Source organism: Triturus cristatus, chromosome 1_1 (assembly GCF_964204655.1).
Source record: "Triturus cristatus chromosome 1_1, aTriCri1.1, whole genome shotgun sequence".
In the NCBI taxonomy this organism is placed as follows: Eukaryota; Metazoa; Chordata; class Amphibia; order Caudata; family Salamandridae; genus Triturus; species Triturus cristatus.
In genome coordinates, this window is record NC_140579.1 from 55,237,327 (window position 1) to 55,261,519 (window position 24,193).

General features: G+C 48.3%; 1 protein-coding gene across 1 annotated transcript in view; it reads right to left on the minus strand.

The window, feature by feature from the left end:
• LOC146869372 (complement C4-like) overlaps positions 1–24,193 on the minus strand; it is a 536,657-nt gene that overhangs the window by 314,711 nt on the left and 197,753 nt on the right. The gene's annotated exons all lie outside the window — the stretch shown is intronic.

Sequence of the window (24,193 nt, forward strand, 5' to 3'; positions counted from 1 at the left end):
CAACATACCGCCTCTTTGTGGGGGTTGTTCTCTAACAGGAACACAAAGGTATGAACGGCCACTCACCTCATTTGTAAGGGTTTCTAGGAATCTGTAAATATGAAATGGCCTTGTTAGTCTCTAGGAATAAACACTGCTCCTGGTATGGTGCTTTGACGCCAAGTTCATTCAATGGAAATGGCTCAAACATACGTATAACATAGTCCCAGCAGTGGTCAGAGGAACATGTTTCCTAGTATGTTAGAGAAATACTCAATAGTTTCTGCAAATATTCCTGTACTGTTTTCTGGCACAGGTTTGAATTTCCACAAACATAAAATCTGGGAGAGTGAGAGGAGTTTTGCAGAGAGAAATCAATGCCACCCTTTCTTACAGTGGTATCCAACATAGAATTTGCTTCCATTAACCCACATGGGGTGTATGTTTCTTTACCTTGAGAACATTCCACGGCTTTATGTTGGTAGTGATGATGCCAAGTCAGGTTGATTGTGGGACTTGCGTAGCAGATTATCTATCAGCCTTTCCTGTTAAATGGTAGAGGCAGTCGTAGTCGATAACCTTTCAAGTATTGCCCGGCGGTAATCGCCTCTTATACCATTCGATGCTAAACCAATAAAGAGGCAGGCGCCGGAGACTGGAAGGCAGGAAACAAAGTTTTATTCCGTCGGAGTGGAACACATCAGATCAGACAGCGAGGTATCGTCACGAGGTGCTCTAACTGCATCTCTGAGGCCTGGCCTCTTATACACAGGTTTATGACTTTATTGCAGGTTTATCATACATGGCACATTTTTGAGATCGCTTTGATACATGAAAGAACATCCTCAGAATCCCCACTTCAAGCTCGTTCCCACACATATCGACAGTGGAAGTCCCCACCCCACCCACAGTAGGAGATGGCTATCACACAGCTGGACATTCTGCCAATTCCCGGGGGTGTGTGTGACCGGTCGGGTCTCAGGGGGTGGGGGGCCTTGATCTACTGTAATCCCTTTGATGTGGGGTGTTTCACTTACAGTAGGGGCAATAAACTGCATCCGCAGGGCTAGGTGATGGCCTGGGATCGGTTCGGACAATGGGGCGCAGAGGAAGGGGGTTATCAAAGAGATGCATGACCATGTATGGGATGTCGGTCAGGCGTGGGATGTGGTTCCATGGCAGGGTCGCGCAGAAGGAGAGGGTTTATGGCCCGTGTATGAGAGAGCGGGGGTGGCTGGCGCGCGGGGGAATGCTTGCAGCGCCAGGGGGACGCGCTGGCGATCGGCAATGAGCAGGGAGAGACCAGGGTGCCTAAAATGGCTGCCGTGCGCTTTCCTGTGTGTCGCGCTGGGGAGAGACAAGATGGCGCAGATAATGTTCAGTTCGCAAGCTAAATTTCCACAGTCCTCCCTTTTAACATATCTCGCCAGCTTGTTTAGTTCGGATCTATCCCCATAATACTACGAACTTCCACCTCATACAAAGCTTTCATTCGCTCCGCTTCAAAGTTCAAAGTCTTAGGGCAGATGCAGTTCATAAAAAGCGAACATAAAGGTGGCAGACACTGAATCCCCAAGCAACATCCACATAGTATCACAATTGGTATTAGGATAAATGAAAACAGCCTCCATCCCCAACTTCTAATAGTGTCCCAAAACCAACTTCCCAGTGACCATTGTTCTTGCTCCTGATGAACCTCTGCGGAAAGTCTGTGGAGGTGTTCAATTGCTTTGTAGACTGAGGGTGAGTTATCCGGTACGTAGGTACAACAGCTGGACCCAATGATGCGGCATGCTCCTCCACGATCAGCCAGAACCACATCTAGAACGAGGCGGTTCTGAAGAGCCACCAGGCGGACGGCCTGAAGCTCGGCGGTGTTGTTGGCGAGGATGCCAGCCGTAATGTTCATCGCCGTTTCGACTGCCTGGGTTAAGTAGCGGATGGCACGGCTGTTTGCCATTGGACCCCAGAGTGAAACAAGACCTTTTACTGCGTCCATGAACTGTGCTCCGGTGGAGTCGGCTTGCGCAATGTCTTTGGCACGTTTCTGTCGGTGATGGTTTGCTGGAGCCACATATGTCGGAGGAAGGACAAAAGCGATGTAGCAGGTGCCTCCCCAACCTTTCGGAAGCCAGGTGTAGGCCTTAGTACCACAGACGAAGTACATATTCGGGGAGGCAACAAAGGAGGGTGGATCAACTGAGTCCAATGTTCGGGTGATGAGGCAGGAGCTGTGGCCCACCAGCTGCGCACCCAGGCCTTCGAGGCACACAAGTCCAGTGATGTTGATGACGGATAGGGCCACTGTTAGGGTGGCGGCCGTTCGTTTCCGGAGGTAAGAGAAGGTGGGTCTGGCTGGGTTGTTAAACACCTGCATTTCAACTCGTTCTTTGGCAGGGATGTCCATGTGAAAGGAAGTGTTTGATCTCAGAGGACAGAAGGGGGCAGAAGTTTTTCCAGTTTTGTTCAGCCAGAACCCATGGTAGAAGTGTGACACAGTTTTGCCGGAAGTGGCATTGTCCTTGTAGCTTTCCTGCAGGAGGATTAGCCAGGCGAGGCAGGAACCATGGACCGAAAAAGGTGAAGGGATGAAAGGGATAGAGTGTCCGGTGGCATGTGGTAGCAATCCACAGATCCAGCAATTAGTGGCATTGGAGGCAAGATTGTGTTGGTGGAGCAACTGCACAAAAGAGTTATTCCAGAACTCCTTACGCCTTTCTCGGATTTGGGGTGAAAGTGAGATCAGATGGTGTTCTTTCATGGTGGTAGGTGGAACGGTGGTCAGCAATATCTTATGGGCGGGTGCGCTCTCCTCCATGATCCAGAAGGTGACCATGAGGAGAAGGCAAAAGAGAAGGGTAATGAAAAGTGCAATAGTCTTTGAGCTGTGCATTTTGTCAGTCTTTGGGATTTTGTAGTGGATCTTTGGGCGTCCGGTTGCTTCCATCATCTTCATGTCGGATGCTCCCATCACCTTCAAGGGACTTGGTAGCGGGCAGAACCACAGACTTTGTTTAGTTTCTCTCCTGGTGGCCTTTGAGGTGGCTAGGCAACCGCTCTTGAGATTTCACCTTAGTTTGTGGTCTGCTTAGCCGAAGTTCCCTCCTTTCGTCGTAGGTTATACCCTTCTTTGGATGGGACAGTGGGATCGGGATATTTCGTTAATTCAAGTGTCTCTGTATCCGGGCAGTGGCTCAGGGATGGTCGATTTGTCCAGTAGTTCCTCTTGGGCGGTGATGTTGTCCGTGGTCGTCAGGGTCGATGATACCTTCTTGCAGTGGTGTGCATGCAGCCAATTGCGCTTCCCCTCCACTCGAAGAGCTGTTCGGGTGGTGATCAGGACTTGCAGAGGGCCCGTCCACCGGGGATCCAGACTCTTGGTGCGCTGGAAGTTACGCACTAAGACAAAGTCACCCGGTTGGATGTCGTGCCCGGGGCCTCTGGAAACGTCGGGAATGGCTTGCAGCACCTGCTGATGGATAACAGACAACGTTTTAGTTAGGTTGTACAAATAGTCAGACATGAGGACGTCCGGGACGTCGTGGATGGATGTTGGTTTCGGTGCAGTCCAAAGGTTCATGGGCCGCCCGAAGACGACCTCGTAGGGGGTTAAGTGGTGTTTGGTGGGGGTGGAACGCATTGATAGCAATGCTAACGGGAGAGCGTCTGGCCATTTCAGTCCTGTGGTGGCAACTATTTTTGCTATCTTAAGCTTCAATGTGGCATTATGTCGCTCAACCAAGCCTGCAGATTGGGGATGGAAGACCGCATGGAATTTCTGTTTTACACCCAGCCCCTTTAAGATGAGTTGGATAACCTCGGCTACAAAGTGGGGGCCGTTGTCGCTCCACAAAATTCGACAAAGGCCGTACCGGGGGAAGAATTCTTTCAGTAGTACTTTTGCGGTAGTCATAGCGGTGTTGTCGCGGGTTGGGTAGGCTTCCACCCACTTGCTGAAGGCGCACACAACGACAAGTACGTACTTCAAACCTTGGCACCTTTCTAACTGGACGTAGTCCATTTGTAGGACTTCAAAGGGGTGATTGGGAACCCCAAACCCTCCCCGGGGTACAGCAGTTCCTTTCCCAGGGTTGTGTTGGAGGCAGACCAGGCATTGTTGGACCAGACGTTTGGCTGAGTCTGAGATTTTGTCGTTGTGCCAGACTTTGGAGATGAGTTCGATCATGGGAGCAGACCCTATGTGTGCGGGGGAGTGTGCCATGGTCAGCATGGGGATCAAGTATGAGTCAGGTAGCAACCATTTGTTCGAGTCTTTAGTTCGCCAGCAACCGTCATCGTCCTTCAATCCCACCCGGGCCATTCAGTTAATTCGTGTGGTGAGCTGGCTAATTGGATGTCCCTAATCGTTTCCCTAGCATCCTTCCATTTCTCAGTTTGTGACCTGGTTACGTACATACGGGTCGTGGACCTATTCTCGGCTGTGGTTCGGGCAGTAATGTCAGCTAGTGCATTTCCCTGTCCTATAATGTCTGTAACTTTCTTGTGTGCCTGGCATTTGATCACAGCCAGCCGTGTGGGGAGGAGGACTGCTTCGGTCAGGGCAGAGACTAGATCTCCATGCAGGATGGGTGTGCCATGGGAAGTCAAGAATCCCCTCTCCTTCCAAAGGAGCCCAAAGTGGTGAACTACCCCGAAGGCGTATTGGCTGTCTGTGTAAATGTTTGCGGTTGTCCCTGCTGCCAGGATGCATGCTCATGTGAGAGCAATCAGTTCAGCCGCCTGTGCGGATCGCTGTGTGATGCGGGCTGTTTCAACAACTGTTCGGGCTGTGGTGACTGCATAGGCAGCGGAAGTGGTGCCATCGGGGAGCTTGATGCATGAGCCATCCACCCATAGTTCTCCGTCAGGGTCCGGGAAGGCAGTATCTCGAAGGTCAACCTACTCTTGGTCTGTTCGTCGGTGAGAGTCACGCAGTCATGTATGGGGGGCGCATTGGGGTCAGTGTCAGGGAGAGGTAGTAGAGTGGCTGGATTCAGAGTGGTGCATCGTTTCAATGTGATGTGGGGTGCAATCAGAGTCAGTTCATAGCCAGTCAGTCGTGCGCTAGTCAGGTGTTGAGTCTTGGTCTGGTTCAGGAGGGTGTCAACTGCATGGGGTACCAATACAGTGAGGGGGTTCGAGAGCACGATCCCCTCACTTTGCCGGATAGAGACAGCAGCGGCGGCTACTGCTCGAAGGCAGGCGGGCAATGCTCTGGCTACAGGGTCAAGAGTGGCAGAGAAGTAGGCACAAGGGCGTTGTTTAGGGCCTATGGACTGGGTTAGGACAGACAACGCGCATCCCTCCCTTTCGTGGGTGTAGAGGGAGAAAGGTTTAGTGTAGTCTGGGGTTCCTAGGACTGGGGCCGAGCAGAGGGCGTCTCGTAATTCTTTGAAGGAGGATTGGCATTCGGGTGTCCAGGGGAGGGGGAAGGGGACATCTTTAGCCAACAGGGAAAGCAGAGGTTTTACAATAAGACTGAAGTTTGGCAACCATTGTCGACAAAAGGAGGTGAGGCCTACTAGAGACCGCACTTGCTTCTGAGTTTTGGGAACAGGGGTTTCTAGGATGGTCTGAATTCGGTCAGGGGTAAGTTTCCTCCCATCCTTGGATAGGAGGTGGCCTAGGTATGTCACTTGGGGTTGGCAGAACTGTAACTTCTTCCTGGAGACCTTGTGACCGTTCTCCGCGAGGAAGTGGAGGAGGTGAAGGGTGGCCGTGACAGCAAGTGGGGTGGTGTCGGCCGCCAAAAGAATGTCGTCGACGTACTGTATTAACACCACTCCATCGGGTAATTGGACTGTATCTAGTTGTCTCTTGAGGGCTTGGCTATAAATGCTGGGACTCTCAGTGTAGCCTTGGGGTGCCCTACAGAATCTGTACGACCGGGCTTTCAAAGTGAAGCCGAACAGGTAGCGGCTGTCTGGGTGGATGGGGATGGAGAAGAATGCGTTCTTGAGATCAATAACAGTAAAGGTGGTGGCAGTGGACGGAATTAGGGTGAGGATGGTGGTGATGTCTGAGACCACGTGGTACTGAGGTATGACTACTTTGTTAACTTCTCGTAAGTCAACAATGAAGCGGTATGCTTTCTCATCTCCCTCGCCTTGCTTCTTTACAATGGGTAGGATAGGGCTGTTGCAAACATTACTGACTACTTCTTCTACTACTCCTGCATTGACTAGGGACTGGATGATTTCCACCAATGCCTTCTCACCTTCGGGCGATATTCGATACTGTGGAAGCTTTGGTAGCACTGCGTCCGGTCGGACGGTTATGTGTACTGGGTCGATCACCATGCGCCCTACATCTGATTCGGTTTTAGCCCATAGATGTGAGGGTAACGTGTCGAGTAGGGACAGGTTAGCATCAGTTATAGAGAGCATACGTCGTGTGTGACAAGGTCTGAACAGATCTGGGTTATCGTGCAGGATGATTCGAACTCCGTCTGGGGAACATCTGATGGTAGCTCGGAAATGTTTTAGCAAATCGAGTCCCATAATAGCATCGGGGGTGTTGGAGGAGAGCAGAAAGGTCGTGTCAGTGGCGTTATCTTCTAAGTCAAAGGAGATTGGTGCTGATAAGGGGTTAGTGGAGGGCGTTCCATCGAAGCCTATTGAGGTTACGTGTGAGCCAGACAAGGGTGCCCTAGGAATCAGTCGTTTAGATAACGCACTACGTGTCGCCCCAGTATCTACCAGGAATGGAGACTTTGTGCCCAAGACCTTAGCAGTGACGTAAGGACCTTGCTGGTCAACACGGAGTTCGACTGGATCCCTCCCTTGCCCCTGGCGGTCCTATGCGAAGTCATGGGTGCTTTCGTAATCGGACTGCTGACACTGGTTTTGTCGGGGGCGATCAAAGGTGTTTGGTCTGCCTGGCCTGTCGTTGATGGCGTCGTTCGTGTACCCTCGTCCCTGTCCTCTATTTCTGGGGTCATATGCTGTGTCTCTGGGGTCCCTATTTTTGTTCATTTCCAGAAGGACCGGGCACTGGGATTTCCAGTGTCCGAACCCTCTACAGAACGCACATTGGTTCCCATCTAAGTCTCTCCGTCCGTTGTAGGGTGCAGGTGTATGGTCTCTAGGGGGTAGCTTTCTAGAGGCGGTTGGTTGGTAATTCCCTTTTGGGGTTCCCATCCTATGGTCACCCCTTGCAACTGTGCTATCATTACCCTCTCCTTCAGTTCCTTTTTCTTCCTCTCTGACGCCCTATCGTTCTCATTCTTTTGGTGTTTGTAGTATTGGGCCATCTGGAGGATTGCTGCGGGTTTGGAGGCTGCCCAACTACTCTCGCTGGTCTGTAGCTTCTGGGAGACTTCTTGTGACAGACCCTTCACATAATTCTGGACAAAGAGGTGATGTCCGGTTGCGGTGGTCATGTCCTGGCCAATATAATCGGAAAACACGGTCTCGAATCGAGAGAAGTATTCAGACACATCCTCCTGGGGTTTCTGGCGACAAGCCGTCACTATCGACCAGTCTACCTTTCTTTCTGGGATTAGAGTCTTCAACTTCTGTACAATCTTGTCTGGGAGCTCCAATATGGCTTTCGGGGGTTTCTGTCCCGGTTCTCGCTGTTTGTCTATGGTATCAAGTTGTACCCAAGTATATCCGAACGGCTCAGCGTGGTCAACTTTCCGGATTTGCTTCCACACATCAGCCGGCAGACATAACCCGAAGAACAAGACGATATCTGCTAAGGTCATTATTGTTGAACCTAAGGCTGTACCTAGTTCGGTGTAGAAGGCAGTCGGGTTCTTTCTTAAGTCGGGTAGGGTTTTTCTAAAGGTCAAAATGTCTTGTCGGTCCCATGGCTGGTAGACCCAATTATATACAACCCTTCCCTTCGCATCTTGGTGGTTGATGTCGTCATGTGTTCCCTGACCTCGTGGGGGAACCCAGTAGGGGGCGGCCTCTTTGATGGGCATCATGGTATCAGCCCTTCCTGCCTGGGGCTTAGTCGCTATGGGGGTTTCTGCTTTGGTTGTCTGTCTGTGCTCTTTAAGGTGCCGGTAGACCTCGAGTGTACGAGTGAAGAGGTCCGTCACATCGCCCTCTCCTTCTTCCCCAATGTCTACCTTCCTATATAGGGCCGCTAAGCCTTCGGGACCTTTATCGTGGTACCTATCCTCATATGTATTCAGGGTGTGATAACAAAGTCGTACGACAAAGTGTCGTCTGCGGTTGTCGGCATACGAGTTATACACGTCTGTTATATACTCCTCACTTTCCTTTCGCTCCACCAGTGTCCTTACTATCTTGTCGATTCCTGCTCGTTCATCCTTTGTTAGTCGATTCATTCTGATGGGATCTTTCTTTCTCATCTCAGGGTCATCCAACGTTATTGCCAACGTTGTGTTCAGTACAAGAGGCTCGGCCGGCGCGGAGGCCGTGAGGACCGAGGCCCCTATACTGCTTTCGCTTGTGTTTGGGGGTTGTGGGTGTTGCACTACCGGTTGGGAGGGTGCGTATGGAGGGGGCATGTAAATGATCGGGGGACCTAATAGCAATTCGTCATTCGTTCGTTGCTTAGAAGACAACTCAGGGTAGAGCATAGAGGGGGTCCTAACAGGGTACTGGCCTGATGTTTCAGGCTCCTGTCTTAGTTTAGCTTCCCTTCTCTCCTTTATTTCTTCTTCTAACTTTCTAGCGGCAAGGTGAGCTGCCTTTCGTAATTCCTTTTCTGCTTTTACTTCTTCCCTCTTTTTCCGTTGTGTTGCTTCTTTGCGCCACATGCCGATACTGTCAAGCATAGTAGGCGTTGTTTTATTACTACGCAGAGCTATTTCTAGTATTTCTATTTTATGGTCGTCGAAGGATCCCATCAGTGGCCACTGACTCTCGGGGTCCTTCTTTGTATATTTATGCCATAGCTTGCTATAAGCTACGGCGACTAGTCCATATTTAGTGAACATGTCCTTATTAGGGGTGCCCTCCAGTGGAGCCGGGTGGTCCACCTCTAATAAGCGGTCCGGGCAGAACCAACTACCAATCAGTGGGGAGAAGATAGGCATGACGGGTTACAACGGGGACAAAAGTCAGCACTACCTATCTTTTCACTGCTTGCAAAGACTAGATAGAATATCTCTATTCCTCGTTATTTGTAAGCAGAGAATACCTCCAAAGAACCAATATCGAACAACTAGTGTTCGGACAATCAATCAATCAATGGTGAGAAAGAGATAGGCACGACGGGTTACAATGGGGACAAAAGTCTGCATTACCTACCCTTCACTATTTGCAAAGACTAGACAGAATATTTCTATTCTACGTTATTTGCAAACAGAGAATATCTCAAAGAGCACTATCCTTCAAAACAATCAATATTCGGACAATCAATCAGTGGGGAGATAAAAATAGGCACGACGGGTTACAATGGGGACAAAAGTCTGCGTTACCTACCCTTCACTATCTGCAAAGGGAGAGAGAGAGTATTTCTACTCCTCTCCGTTTGCAGACAGCGAATATCTCAAAGAGAACAATCAATAAGCAATACTAGTATTTTCAATCAATCAATCAATCGTTTCGCAATTTGTCGTGTTTCACGACCTTACCCGGACCGCGTGGACCGTTTCTCTTCTTCCGCCTCCAGCGCCCGATCGTCCTCTACTCTCCGTATTTGCCGCGGCACTCCTGATGGTTCCCAGTCAGGACCGTAGATCACTCGAGAGAGGTCTGCTCGGAACCAGTGAAGTTCGGATGATCGGCTGCCAGACTAGGGTCTATCGGGCAGGAGCTCTCCCGATCGTTGCAGTCGTTCACTCTGTCGTCGGGACCTCTCCCACTGGATCCACGTGTCGCTGATGGGCCCCACGCTTGGGACGCCAATTGTTAAATGGTAGAGGCAGTCATAGTCGATAACCTTTCAAGTATTGCCCGGCGGTAATCGCCTCTTATACCATTCGATGCTAAACCAATAAAGAGGCAGGCGCCGGAGACTGGAAGGCAGGAAACAAAGTTTTATTCCGTCGGAGTGGAACACATCAGATCAGACAGCGAGGTATCGTCACGAGGTGCTCTAACTGCATCTCTGAGGCCTGGCCTCTTATACACAGGTTTATGACTTTATTGCAGGTTTATCATACATGGCACATTTTTGTGATCGCTTTGATACATGAAAGAACATCCTCAGAATCCCCACTTCAAGCTCGTTCCCACACATATCTACAGTGGAAGTCCCCACCCCACCCACAGTAGGAGATGGCTATCACACAGCTGGACATTCCGCCAATTCCCGGGGGTGTGTGCGACCGGTCGGGTCTCAGGGGGTGGGGGGCCTTGATCTACTGTAATCCCTTTGATGTGGGGTGTTTCCCTTACAGTAGGGGCAATAAACTGCATCCGCAGGGCTAGGTGATGGCCTGGGATCGGTTCGGACAATGGGGCGCAGAGGAAGGGGGTTATCAAAGAGATGCATGACCATGTATGGGATGTCGGTCAGGCGTGGGATGTGGTTCCATGGCAGGGTCGCGCAGAAGGAGAGGGTTTATGGCCCGTGTATGAGAGAGCGGGGGTGGCCGGCGCGCGGGGGAATGCTTGCAGCGCCAGGGGGACGCGCTGGCGATCGGCAATGAGCAGGGAGAGACCAGGGTGCCTAAAATGGCTGCCGTGCGCTTTCCTGTGTGTCGCGCTGGGGAGAGACAAGATGGCGCAGATAATGTTCAGTTCGCAAGCTAAATTTCCACATTCCTACTGTTTCGCTAGTAATGGATATCTCTCAATCTACAGGGTCTGCAGCCCGTGACATTACTTATACCAGTGTATGCTTACATAGTTGTATTACGCAATCGATGTAAAAGTACAAGGTTAAACATGAAGGAGGCTATTAATCTACCTTTCCTGAAGTGCAAAATAATGAGCTCTCCATTATATCCACTGTGCGTTTATGTTGCTTTTTCATGGCTTCTCATGTCACCAGTTTTATGTTGCCTCATATGGTTGGTGGGGTTAATATGCTAATGTCCAAAGGTTTACTCTGTCTGGCATGCTGTCTCATTGTCACTGTGGGGCATATTTATGGGGAATTGGCGTATGGCTGCCCTACACAAATGTGAAAGGGCAGGAATGCACCGTATTTGTTCAATACGTTGCATTTCCGTCCTTTCACCCTGTGCTGGCGCACAATGGGCTGCGTAAGGCCAATGCCTCAGTGGCATGCAGGGTTGTTTTGGTGCAGGAAGGGGCACCTTCCTATTAAAAAGCAATCCAGAGAGGCGTTTTTCTCTTTCTATGTGTTCAGGACACTTGAAAAAAGAAATAAGCATTGGCATGGTCAATAGGTCTCGCCTTTGGACCTTATAAGTGTTTAGCCATGCCACAGTTGTTGTTGTACCAAGGATATTGTGCTGCATAACTAAATACTTATAAGGTCCCGAAAGCGATACCTGTTGGCTATGCCAATGCTTGTTTGATGTTGTGGCTGCTACATGTGCCCCATCAGGGTCTCTTGAAAGCAAGGCTCCTGCTGGTTCTTTTTTGATGTTTTGGCTGCCACATGTGCCCCATCAGGGTCTCTTGAAAGCAAGAGTCCTGCTGGTTCTTTTTTGATGTTTTGGCTGCCACATGTGCCCCATCAGGGTCTCTTGAAAGCAAGAGTCCTGCTGGTTCTTTTTTGATGTTTTGGCTGCCACATGTGCCCCATCAGGGTCTCTTGAAAGCAAGGCTCCTGCTGGTTCTTTTTTGATGTTTTGGCTGCCACATGTGCCCCATCAGGGTCTCTTGAAAGCAAGAGTCCTGCTGGTTCTTTTTTGATGTTTTGGCTGCTACATGTGCCCCATCAGGGTCTCTTGAAAGCAAGGCTCCTGCTGGTTCTTTTTTGATGTTTTGGCTGCCACATGTGCACCGCCAGGGTCTCTTGAAAGCAATGCTCCTGCTGGTTCTTTTTTGATGTTTTGGCTGCCACATGTGCCCCATCAGGGTCTCTTGAAAGCAAGGCTCCTGCTGGTTCTTTTTTGATGTTTTAGGTGCCACATGTGCCCCATCAGGGTCACTTGAAAGCAAGGCTCCTGCTGGTTCTTTTTTGATGTTTTGGCTGCCACATGTGCCCCATCAGGGTCTCTTAAAAGCAAGAGTCCTTCTGGTTCTTTTTTGATGTTTTGGCTGCTACATGTGCCCCATCAGGGTCTCTTGAAAGCAAGAGTCCTGCTGGTTCTTTTTTGATGTTTTGGCTGCTACATGTGCCCCATCAGGGTCTCTTGAAAGCAAGAGTCCTGCTGGTTCTTTTTTGATGTTTTGGCTGCCACATGTGCACCGTCAGGGTCTCTTGAAAGCAAGAGTCCTGCTGGTTCTTTTTTGATGTTTTGGCTGCCACATGTGCCCCATCAGGGTCTCTTGAAAGCAATGCTCCTGCTGGTTCTTTTTTGATGTTTTGGCTGCCACATGTGCCCCATCAGGGTCTCTTGAAAGCAAGGCTCCTGCTGGTTCTTTTTTGATGTTTTGGCTGCCACATGTGCACCGCCAGGGTCTCTTGAAAGCAAGGCTCCTGCTGGTTCTTTTTTGATGTTTTGGCTGCCACATGTGCACTGCCAGGGTCTCTTGAAAGCAAGTCCTGCTGGTTCTTTTTTGATGTTTTGGCTGCCACATGTGCCCCATCAGGGTCTCTTGAAAGCAAGACTCCTGCTGGTTCTTTTTTGATGTTTTGGCTGCCACATGTGCCCCATCAGGGTCTCTTGAAAGCAAGAGTCCTGCTGTTTTTTTTGATGTTTTGGCTGCCACATGTGCCCCATCAGGGTCTCTTGAAAGCAAGAGTCCTGCTGGTTCTTTTTTGATGTTTTGGCTGCCACATGTGCACCGCCAGGGTCTCTTGAAAGCAAGAGTCCTGCTGGTTCTTTTTTGATGTTTTGGCTGCCACATGTGCACCGCCAGGGTCTCTTGAAAGCAAGAGTCCTGCTGGTTCTTTTTTGATGTGTTGGCTGCTACATGTGCACCATCAGGGTCTCTTTAAGCAAGGCTCCTGCTGGTTCTTTTTTGATGTTTTGGCTGCTACATGTGCCCCATCAGGGTCTCTTGAAAGCAAGGCTCCTGCTGGTTCTTTTTTGATGTTGTGGCTGCCACATGTGTACCGTCAGGGTCTCTTGAAAGCAAGACTTCTGCTGGTTCTTTTTTGATGTTTTGGCTGCCACATGTGCCCCATCAGGGTCTCTTGAAAGCAAGACTCCTGCTGGTTCTTTTTTGATGTTTTGGCTGCCACATGTGCCCCATCAGGGTCTCTTGAAAGCAAGAGTCCTTCTGGTTCTTTTTTGATGTTTTGGCTGCTACATGTGCCCCATCAGGGTCTCTTGAAAGCAAGACTCCTGCTGGTTCTTTTTTGATGTTTTGGCTGCTACATGTGCCCCATCAGGGTCTCTTGAAAGCAAGAGTCCTGCTGGTTCTTTTTTGATGTTTTGGCTGCCACATGTGCACCGCTAGGTTCTCTTGAAAGCAAGGCTCCTGCTGGTTCTTTTTTGATGTTTTGGCTGCCACATGTGCCCCATCAGGGTCTCTTGAAAGCAAGAGTCCTGCTGGTTCTTTTTTGATGTTTTGGCTGCCACATGTGCCCCATCAGGGTCTCTTGAAAGCAATGCTCCTGCTGGTTCTTTTTTGATGTTTTGGCTGCCACATGTGCCCCATCAGGGTCTCTTGAAAGCAAGGCTCCTGCTGGTTCTTTTTTGATGTTTTGGCTGCCACATGTGCCCCATCAGGGTCTCTTGAAATCATGAGTCCTGCTGGTTCTTTTTTGATGTTTTGGCTGCCACATGTGTCCCATCAGGGTCTCTTGAAAGCAAGAGTTCTGATGGTTCTTTTTTGATGTTTTGGCTGCCACATGTGCCCCATCAGGGTCTCTTGAAAGCAAGACTCCTGCTGGTTCTTTTTTGATGTTTTGGCTGCCACATGTGCCCCATCAGGGTCTCTTGAAAGCAAGAGTCCTGCTGGTTCTTTTTTGATGTTTTGGCTGCCACATGTGCCCCATCAGGGTCTCTTGAAAGCAAGAGTCCTGCTGGTTCTTTTTTGATGTTTTGGCTGCCACATGTGCAACAACAGGGTCTCTTGAAAGCAAGACTCCTGCTGGTTCTTTTTTGATGTTTTGGCTGCCACATGTGCCCCATCAGTGTCTCCTGAAAGCAAGAGTCCTGCTGGTTCTTTTTTGATGTTTTGGCTGGCACATGTGCCCCATCAGGGTCTCTTGAAAGCAAGGCTCCTGCTGGTTCTTTTCTGATGCTTTGGCTGCCACATGTGCACTGCCAGGGTCTCTTGAAAGCAAGGCTCCTGCTGGTTCTTTTTTGATGTTTTGGCTGCCACATGTGCCCCATGAGGGTCACTTGAAAGCAAGGCTCCTGATGGTTCTTTTTTGATGTTTTGGCTGCCACATGTGCCCCATCAGGGTCTCTTGAAAGCAAGGCTCCTGCTGGTTCTTTTTGATGTTTTGGCTGCCACGTGTGCCCCATCAGGGTCTCTTGAAAGCAAGAGTCCTGCTGGTTCTTTTTTGATGTTTTGGCTGCCACATGTGCCCCATCAGGGTCTCTTGAAAGCAAGAGTCCTGCTGGTTCTTTTTTGATGGTTTGGCTGCCACATGTGCACCGCCAGGGTCTCTTGAAAGCAAGAGTCCTGCTGGTTCTTTTTTGATGTTTTGGCTGCCACATGTGCAACAACAGGGTCTCTTGAAAGCAAGACTCCTGCTGGTTCTTTTTTGATGTTTTGGCTGCCACATGTGCACCGCCAGGGTCTCTTGAAAGCAAGAGTCCTGCTGGTTCTTTTTTGATGTGTTGGCTGCTACATGTGCACCATCAGGGTCTCTTTAAGCAAGGCTCCTGCTGGTTCTTTTTTGATGTTTTGGCTGCTACATGTGCCCCATCAGGGTCTCTTGAAAGCAAGGCTCCTGCTGGTTCTTTTTTGATGTTTTGGCTGCCACATGTGTACCGTCAGGGTCTCTTGAAAGCAAGACTTCTGCTGGTTCTTTTTTGATGTTTTGGCTGCCACATGTGCCCCATCAGGGTCTCTTGAAAGCAAGACTCCTGCTGGTTCTTTTTTGATGTTTTGGCTGCCACATGTGCCCCATCAGGGTCTCTTGAAAGCAAGCCTGCTGCTGGTTCTTTTTTGATGTTTTGGGTGCCACATGTGCCCCATCAGGGTCTCTTGAAAGCAACGCTCCTGCTGGTTCTTTTCTGATGCTTTGGCTGCCACATGTGCACTGCCAGGGTCTCTTGAAAGCAAGGCTCCTGCTGGTTCTTTTTTGATGTTTTGGCTGCCACATGTGCCCCATCAGGGTCTCTTGAAAGCAAGAGTCCTGCTGGTTCTTTTTTGATGTTTTGGATGCCACATGTGCCCCATAAGGGTCTCTTGAAAGCAAGAGTCCTGCTGGTTCTTTTTTGATGTTTTGGCTGCCACATGTGCCCCATCAGGGTCTCTTGAAAGCAAGAGTCCTGCTGGTTCTTTTTTGATGTTTTGGCTGCCACATGTGACCCATCAGGGTCTCTTGAAAGCAAGGCTCCTGCTGTTTTTTTTTTTATGTTTTGGCTGCTACATGTGCCCCATCAGGGTCTCTTGAAAGCAAGACTCCTGCTGGTTCTTTTTTGATGTTTTGGCTGCCACATGGGCCCCATCAGGGTCTCCTGAAAGCAAGACTCCTGCTGGTTCTTTTTTGATGTTTTGGCTGCCACATGTGCCCCATCAGGGTCTCTTGAAAGCAAGAGTCCTGCTGGTTCTTTTTTGATGTTTTGGCTGCCACATGTGCCCCATCAGGGTCTCTTGAAAGCAAGAGTCCTGCTGGTTCTTTTTTGATGTTTTGGCTGCCACATGTGCCCCATCAGGGTCTCTTGAAATCATGAGTCCTGCTGGTTCTTTTTTGATGTTTTGGCTGCCACATGTGTCCCATCAGGGTCTCTTGAAAGCAAGAGTTCTGATGGTTCTTTTTTGATGTTTTGGCTGCCACATGTGCCCCATCAGTGTCTCTTGAAAGCAAGAGTCCTGCTGGTTATTTTTTGATGTTTTGGCTGCCACATGTGCCCCATCAGGGTCTCTTGAAAGCAAGACTCCTGCTGGTTCTTTTTTGATGTTTTGGCTGCCACATGTGCCCCATCAGGGTCTCTTGAAAGCAAGGCTCCTGCTGGTTCTTTTTTGATATTTTGGCTGCTACATGTGCACCATCAGGGTCTCTTGAAAGAAAGATTCCTGCTGGTTCTTTTTTGATGTTTTGGCTGCCACATGTGCCCCATCAGGGTCTCTTGAAAGCAAGACTCCTGCTGGTTCTTTTTTGATGTTTTGGCTGCCACATGTGCACCGCCAGGGTCTCTTGAAAGCAAGAGTCCTGCTGGTTCTTTTTTGATGTTTTGGCTGCCACATGTGCCCCATCAGGGTCTCTTGAAAGCAAGACTCCTGCTGGTTCTTTTTTGATGATTTTCCTGCTACATGTGCACCATCAGGGTCTCTTGAAAGAAAGATACCTGCTGGTTCTTTTTTGATGTTGTGGCTCCTTACATTTTCGCTCAATGCATTTATTTTATGTTACAGATAGTGTAGTGAGTTAAACTATTGCCGCTGAAACATGCAGTGATATGAAGGTCACATGTTTGAATTCCCACAAGGCCATCTGAGCCTTTCTTCCTTCTGAAGTCGGTAAATTGATTAACTATCGTCGGTAAAAAAAAACACTTTTTATTTACGGCACTTGGACACTGCAGAACTGCAGCGCGACTATATATTCACATTTGTAACTTTTTAAACTGTTTTCTGTATTTGTATTGAATGCTGTGGATGTTGGCATGGGGGAATCCGGTTTTGAGAACCTATTTTATTCTGTGGTCTGTGCATTTTGTATGTCAAGCAGCAGCAGACAGAGCTCTTTAAGAGTGAAGTTGACCCTTCATTCAAGGCAAGTACTGGGTTGCCCTAAATGGGCAATACCAGACCTGCCAAGCTTAAGATACTTTTCACTGTGTTAAGTTAATTTTATTTATATAGCGCATTAATGCCCTGAGGCATTAACTGTGCGATAGTTCAGGGAAGAGAGTATGGTTTTAGCAAGTGGGTGGGGACATGGCGAGTGGTGCGTTGGGCGTCCTGCTCTGCCAAAACAGCCCCCCCACCTGTCACTCCTGCCTCCCGCACCCACAACCAAGCAAGAATTGCTATATGGGGCCACCTCCTACGTCCTTGGGAGGTTTAAATGCAGCTCTGTTGTGTAAAAACTTCACACTTCAGCTGGAAACCTTTCTATTAAAGGGCTTCCAGCTCACCCTATTAGGGTTCGATGGCAGGCCGCCAATATCATTAGGTGAATATACTGGCCTGAGCCAAGACATGATTGACATGATTGAAAGTTATAGCGCCAGGACACCTCAGGGTAGCAGAGCGCTCTAGAAATCTTAATAACATAACATAACATAACATAACATAACATAACATAACATGAGCCAATGTCTGAAAGAGGCAGACCCAAAGGCCACCACCTCTGTACATTATCAGCAGTAGCTCTGTTTAACTGTGGTGCTGTCAAAGCCCGGACCGAAAACTAGGGTTACCATTTCAAACACCGCATTCCATTCCGAACCTCCTACCAAGGCACCCCCAAAGCCCCCAAATATTCTAATGCTGCAAACTTGTGTGGAAACAACAATTGCAGACCTGCAGGCATATGAAATTTCAGAAGAACCACATTTTAGTTAAGAAATTGGGATGTTTGAAGCAGAATTATTATTACTAGGGGCAAAGTAAGACGAAAAACGAATTCTAATGAATAAATTTGGTATTCTTTGTCCTGAAGAAGGGCTCGTGGAAGCGAGATTTTAACTTTTAAATACCATCTCAGAGGCCTCCGAGTAAACTTCAAGATCCGATTGAGAACAAAGGGTGGGGGGAGGGGCAACGCAGTTTAGAAGTGTATATGCTATTTATGCGCATTGAGGACCCCACCCAGAGTGGAAAGAGACCACACCCCACTGGGAGAAATGTCATACCATCAGCTGTGTGGAGTCCACTGAGAAGCCACAGACCCCCAGCCCACTGGAGGAGCTGTAGCCCACCCGCTGCACGCAGTGCGGAGTCCACCCCAAAGCCACATAAGCTACCCTCTGAAGGGACAGTTAAACCAACAGTTACATGTATGCAGCGATCACCTGTGGGGTGACACAGACCCCACCCCACCAAGGAACTGTTCCACCTACCACCAGCTATATGACCATGAACCAAAAGCGACATAGTACCCCTCCACACTAGAGAAACTGTTAATCCACCAGCGGTGGCACAGGTGTGGACTCAGCAGCGGCAGATCCCCCCACCCTATGGAAGGACTGTTAAACCACCAGCTGTATGCACTGCCCTTCAAGAAGCAATGGTAATAACCAGTACATTAATCCCTACAGATCCGTGCAGAGGGCTTATATATGATGTTTCTGCACGTGTATTTATTAATAACTAAAGGACCTGACCAGAACCAGAAAACAAAGGCCTAAACAGGTGAGATCTAGCCACACTAAAAGGTGCAGGGGGCTTAGTTTTCCTCTGTGACATTATTACTACCTGCAATTTATGAAGCAATAAACACCATTTTGCTCATTATGTTACACCATGGTCATAACAAGGAGTCTGGATTACACCGTGGTAATAAGTGCGTGAATGTGCGTTTATTTGTACACTTACCCCAATTATCATGTTTAATTGGGACACGTTTTTCAGAGGTATCGCATTAACATGCCTCTTGCTCCTTTAACAATTTATGAAGCATAAAAGCCTCACATTACCAGTCAACCACAGCTGACCCTTCATTCAATAAAAATACCAGATAGCACCACTCACTGCATACTGTGCGAATGGTAAACTATGTTACCTTATTCCCATATGTGGCAACGTTTCTATGCCATATTGTTTGTTCTTTTGTTATGCTATGTTGTCAAGTTACATCCTCACGCTCTCATGGGTTGATGCAGTACAGGAGTCTGAGGCTCGGCTAATGCGGAACCTTCCCAGACGGGCTTCGATGGGCTCGGCATAAAGTGCACCGGCTTCCCATAAAGTCTGCCTTCAAGGCTCTATGCTATTGTTACAGGGTCTTTAACAAATCAGGTGCCAGCTATCTTCACCGCTTCATCAAACCCTACCGCGCTCCCACCCTCCAGTGTCGGAGGTCTTCGGGGGCTCGGCTGGCTGAAGTCACCACAGTTAAGAAACCGCTGGGACACTTCTGCTGAAGTAGCCATGCGCTTTATACATTGTATTATTATTGTGTTAAAGCTTACTGTTCAGCGTTCTTGCAGGAGTGGGCATCGCGGCGCTTTTAGCTGTTCTGAGTGGTCAAAAAAATAGTAAAATTAGTGTGCACCATTTGTGTGCTCTGAAACAGCAATGCTTCACAGCTGCGCTGCTCTGAGCACTCCTGTGTGGGTGCAAAAGCCACTGTTGATTCTTGGATGGAGACGATGGAAGGAAGGACAGTGGTCTCATTCTGATAGTGAAGCTGAACAAATCAAAAATCATCCCCCTCCAGCTGCCCAAGCAGAAAGGCAGTGTCCCCTTTTTGACGTTCACTTATCTTTGAACTTTTTTATATTTATTGGATACGTAATACTTTGTACATTTTCCGCATCCCCTTATTGTTCATGCTGCCAAAAATGCAGTTGGTCTACATGTGTGCACCAGTCTCTGTCTCCAGATCATACAACAGTGTGGTTCATCGCCATCAAGATAGCAGGCAAGCCAAAAGTAAACTTCACAGAATATACAGAAGAACAGTGTAAGTAAGTCACGCAGCGATTAAGGTCTGAGAAATGTGCAAACAAAGCAATACCTTGATCTAGAGCCGACGGGGGGAGGGAGGGAAAGAGTAAGCGCGCCATGCGCGCATTACTGCTGACACCGTGTTGCAGGGTCCCCGGGAGCTTCCGAGATGATCTGTAGCCAGCGGGGGAAACCCCGCGAGCGGTACACGTGCACATCGCCTGTCTGGGCGCGTGCACATCTCCTCTCCCCTTCGGAAGCTAAATCGACAGCAATAGATCTCGCAAGCGTGCAGCGCATATGCTGCGTCGCTAGGTGAGACCTAAAAAACAGTGAGGGGGCATGTTTGGCACTTCGTACGCACTTGTCATACAACTTATGAGTATCCCCTCAATCCTCAATTATTTAGAGAACTCTGACTTGTAATGTTAACTCAACTTGGCCGGAACGATGGTGCTAGAAAGATCAGTGTTGCGGAGGGAGGTTGCATAAAACAATGAATAAATACCTTGCAAGTTGTCTCGTTCAGTTCCAAAGTCGACTTCACAGGAACAAATCCAGCAAGAATTTCCCCTTTAGAGACCACCACTGGCAGGTAAAGCTCATTTTATAAAGCAATGTTTTCGAGTTAGTTCACTCTCCTAGAACGCTTTTAAATATCGGATGAGGAGGGACTGTCTGGAGAGAGGTAGGGTGATTACTCGTGGCTGTCACACGTGGTGACTGACTGCTCTCTGGCCTAGGGGTGGAGATTTAAGGTCAAGAGTGTCAAACACATCGGTTCCAGCAGCTGCTTTTCTTGATTTCTCTGCTAAGAGTCAATCTTGGCTCCTATTAGCATAGGCGCTGGAGCGGTGGGTGCGGGGGTGCTGCAAATCAAAACAAGCATTTGCAATGCAATAGGTCTCGCATTTGCGAGAGTTTAAGCAATTGAAATTGTACATGGCGATGTCTTTTATTCATGTATGAAAAACCAATACGAAAATACGTAAATAAAAAGGCATCGTCATTTACAATGCCAATTGCTCAAATTCTTGCAAATGCGAGACCTATTGCATTGCAAATGCTTGTTTTTGTATTGTTGTTAATTTGGAACATGGAGGCAGGTCCCCAGTAACAAAACCGTCCCCCACCAAAATGCCTGGTAGCCAGTCCAGCCCTGCACTTAAGGGGTGCCAGTGTCCAGTTTGTAATTCCATGCGGCAGAGCGTTACCACTTTCCAGGTAAGAGAGTATGAGGGCTTGAAGAGCACCTCTGAAGTTGGTTCTGGAAAAAAGTACGAGTTTTTTTTTAGAAGAGAGAGCTGTTACAAGGCCACCTTTGTTTTTTGACAATGTGTTTCTTTATGGTGAGGGCGGTGTCTACGCTGAATCCAAGTGACCTGGGGCCAGATGTACGAGCATTCACTTTTGAGAGTCGCAAATTGCGCCGAATTGCGACATCACAATTTGCGACTCACAAAAGTGAATGTACAACAGTGTCCCAGACACTGTTTGCGATTCCCAATGGGGTCGCAAATTTCATGCCCCATTAATATTCATGAGTTAAGCGCAATTTGCGCCCCCATTGGGAGTGGCTAGAACTCCCAGGGATGGTGGCCTGCTGTGGTCAGCAGACCACCATGTCTGTGACTGCTTTTTAAATAATGCAGTTTTAACACAAATGCAGCCCGTTTTCCTTAAAGGCAAATGGGATGCTTTTAAGAAAGAAAAATTTAACTTTTCAGTTTCATTTTTTAAGGGCAGGCCGGGTGAGGAGGGATTTCGACAACAACGAGGGGAAATTATTTATTTATTGAATTTTCCCATGTGGTCGTTGGTCGAAACTCCCCCCAACCCAGCCCCACCGCTCTTACCTGCGCGAGCTCCTACTTAGAGTTAAGGAAACCAGACCTACTCAAGAGAGTCACAGCTGAGGAACATAAATGGCTATTAGTCAACACGGCATATATTGTAAATCCTCTGTGGGATTGCTGGAAACTTCATGCATGTGTCTACTTACCCTGTGAGAAATGCTTGGGTAAGAAGCTGCAAGTGCTTCAAAGAAGGTTTAGTGACAGCCAAGGAGCCCAGCGGATTGGCTAGTGACTGCTAAAAGGCCCTCAGGGCCACGCGAAGGGCACACTTCCTTTTAAATTACAGCAATTGTAACATTGTAAACAGAGAGGATACCTTGTTACCTCTATGTCGGCTGAGTTTGATACATGTGACAACAAAAACATGAAATAAAAAGAGACGATGCAATTTTCTCAGGTGAGACAACTAAGTAGAAAATCATTAAGTAAGTGGTTTCAGCAGAAATCCTAAAATTCAGGCACAGGATATGAAACCTGCTGCTTCAAGATGCATTTTATAGAAACATCAGGGGCTACACCAGGCTTGTTTTCCTGGTTGCAGAAGAAGTGCAAGTACTAAAGGGCCAAAGGTGGGGTAAAAACATTGTGTGAAGACTTCAAGTTAACTAGCCTCAGCCAATGAAACGCACTACTAACGGTGGCAACAGCCAAGCTTCTCTTGGGCCCAGGGAGGAACAGACAGGCTTCCACAAACTAAAGGGGGTTTCAGCAACCCCTTTTATGCATGCTTCTGTCCACCACTGGGTAATGGTCATGGTGCTCACTACATCAGGTCAGGTTTTTAGGTGGCAGTCTGAGAGGGACACACTGGCTAATCAGCGGACGCAAGCTTTCAGTGTGCCCAGCCTGTGCTCGGCGCTTTCGAGATACAGAATTTGCAGGGCTGCCTCTAACTGGCCGACTGTTCTAGAGCATGACCCTGTCAGCTGGGCCTTGAGCTCATCCTTGAGGTCCAGAGATAATCATCACCACTCTGAACAGTATCAATCGGTCAATCAGGATTTATAAAGCACGGCTAATCACCCGATGGGGCATCCACGTGCTTGCAGGCCCAGGAGGCTTTTTCGAACAGCCAGGTTTTGAGGGCCATTTGGAATTTCGGAAGTGAGGTGATGGTCCAGAGGTGCGTGGGGAGGCTATTCCAGGTCTTTGCTTCTATGTGGGAGAAGGAGCGTCTTCCACTTCTGCTTCTGTAGATGTGGGGAGAATGCGCAAGTGAAAGGGAGGCAGAGAGAAGTCTTCTCGTTGGTTGGTGGAAGTTCAGGTGGTGGTTAATGTAGGCATAGCATAGCTTCTACTCTCCTGAAAAGGACACAGCACTACGACATTTACCTCATCATGGTATAGTTTCCTTTTCTCAACTGGTGCTGCAGAGCTTTATTTGGAATCCAAAATTAATACTAACTCGATGCTATGGAGGGAGAGTACGGAATTGAAGCCACTGGTGCTAATCAACGGCTCACTCAAAATGTATGCCATCCTCAAAATGTATATCCGCATCAACCTGAACAAGAAGCAGCTTCAGCTGTATATCCTAGGTTTCTTACACTGAAGGAGGAGAAGAAACACACGGTTAGAAGGAAAGGTATTATGAAGTCACAGACCTGACATCCCAAGTTTCAGCCAGTGTGCTTTTCCATGGCATAGTCTGAATGTGGAATGCAACCCAGAAACCAAACAAGGTTAAAACTCCAATGGGGCCTTTGAGGTACAGTTTCAAATGCTGCTGCAAGCTTGGGGAAGATGCAGTGACTTTAACAGTGACCCGCTATCTTATAAAACATGCAGAGTATTTTCACAGATGACACAATTCGCACAACACACAATCATAAGCACAACCACACAACAACACACACACTCTGAGTGAAGTGAAGGACTTCCGTGATGAGCGACTGGAACCATTTTAATCCAGGGCGTTGATGAATCCCATCCCTGTGGCATACCAATAACACGAAAAGAAGCCAGTGGCCTCCAAACATTGGGTCCACTGGGAAGAAAAAATTAGCTATGCAGAAGTAAAACATGGGGGGCGATTACAGCTGTCTATTGCAAAGCTTTTAATCACCCTCCAACCCAAGAGTGTCCTTTTGCACACATAATGGCCATTGTACAAACAAGTGACCAGCCATGGGCAATTATATTCACTCCACTCTAAAATGCAATGTACACTCTTCCTTAGCTACATGTAGCACTTATCTATACCATGATCAGGCTTTTGTCTATCACTCACTGAGTATTAGTGGGAAGACTCTGCTGTACCAAAGTACTACCAAGAGATACTAGTGATATTTGGAAGCAATACAAGAGTCAGATAGCAAAACGTAACACATATGTTGATTTCTCCTCTTGCACACGTCAAAAAGAACACCACAAGATAGACAAGGAAAGGATTAGACAGTTATTCTATGAAAGTGTAACAGAGTATAGCAGAGAAGTTCTCAATTGGAGTAGTTGTCAACAGTTGATTAGGTGATGGTTAAACAAGCAGATTTTAGTTCCATTTCTTATTGACTGGTTGTCTAATTAGTATGATCCTGGACATATCACTTTATCTCTATTTCATAGTAATGGGGCATGGTTCGATTAGCCTTGTGATTTACATCTACTCTGGCCCCCACCAAAGAGAGAAGACAAGACAGTAATGGCTGTATGACTAAGATGATCTTTGGT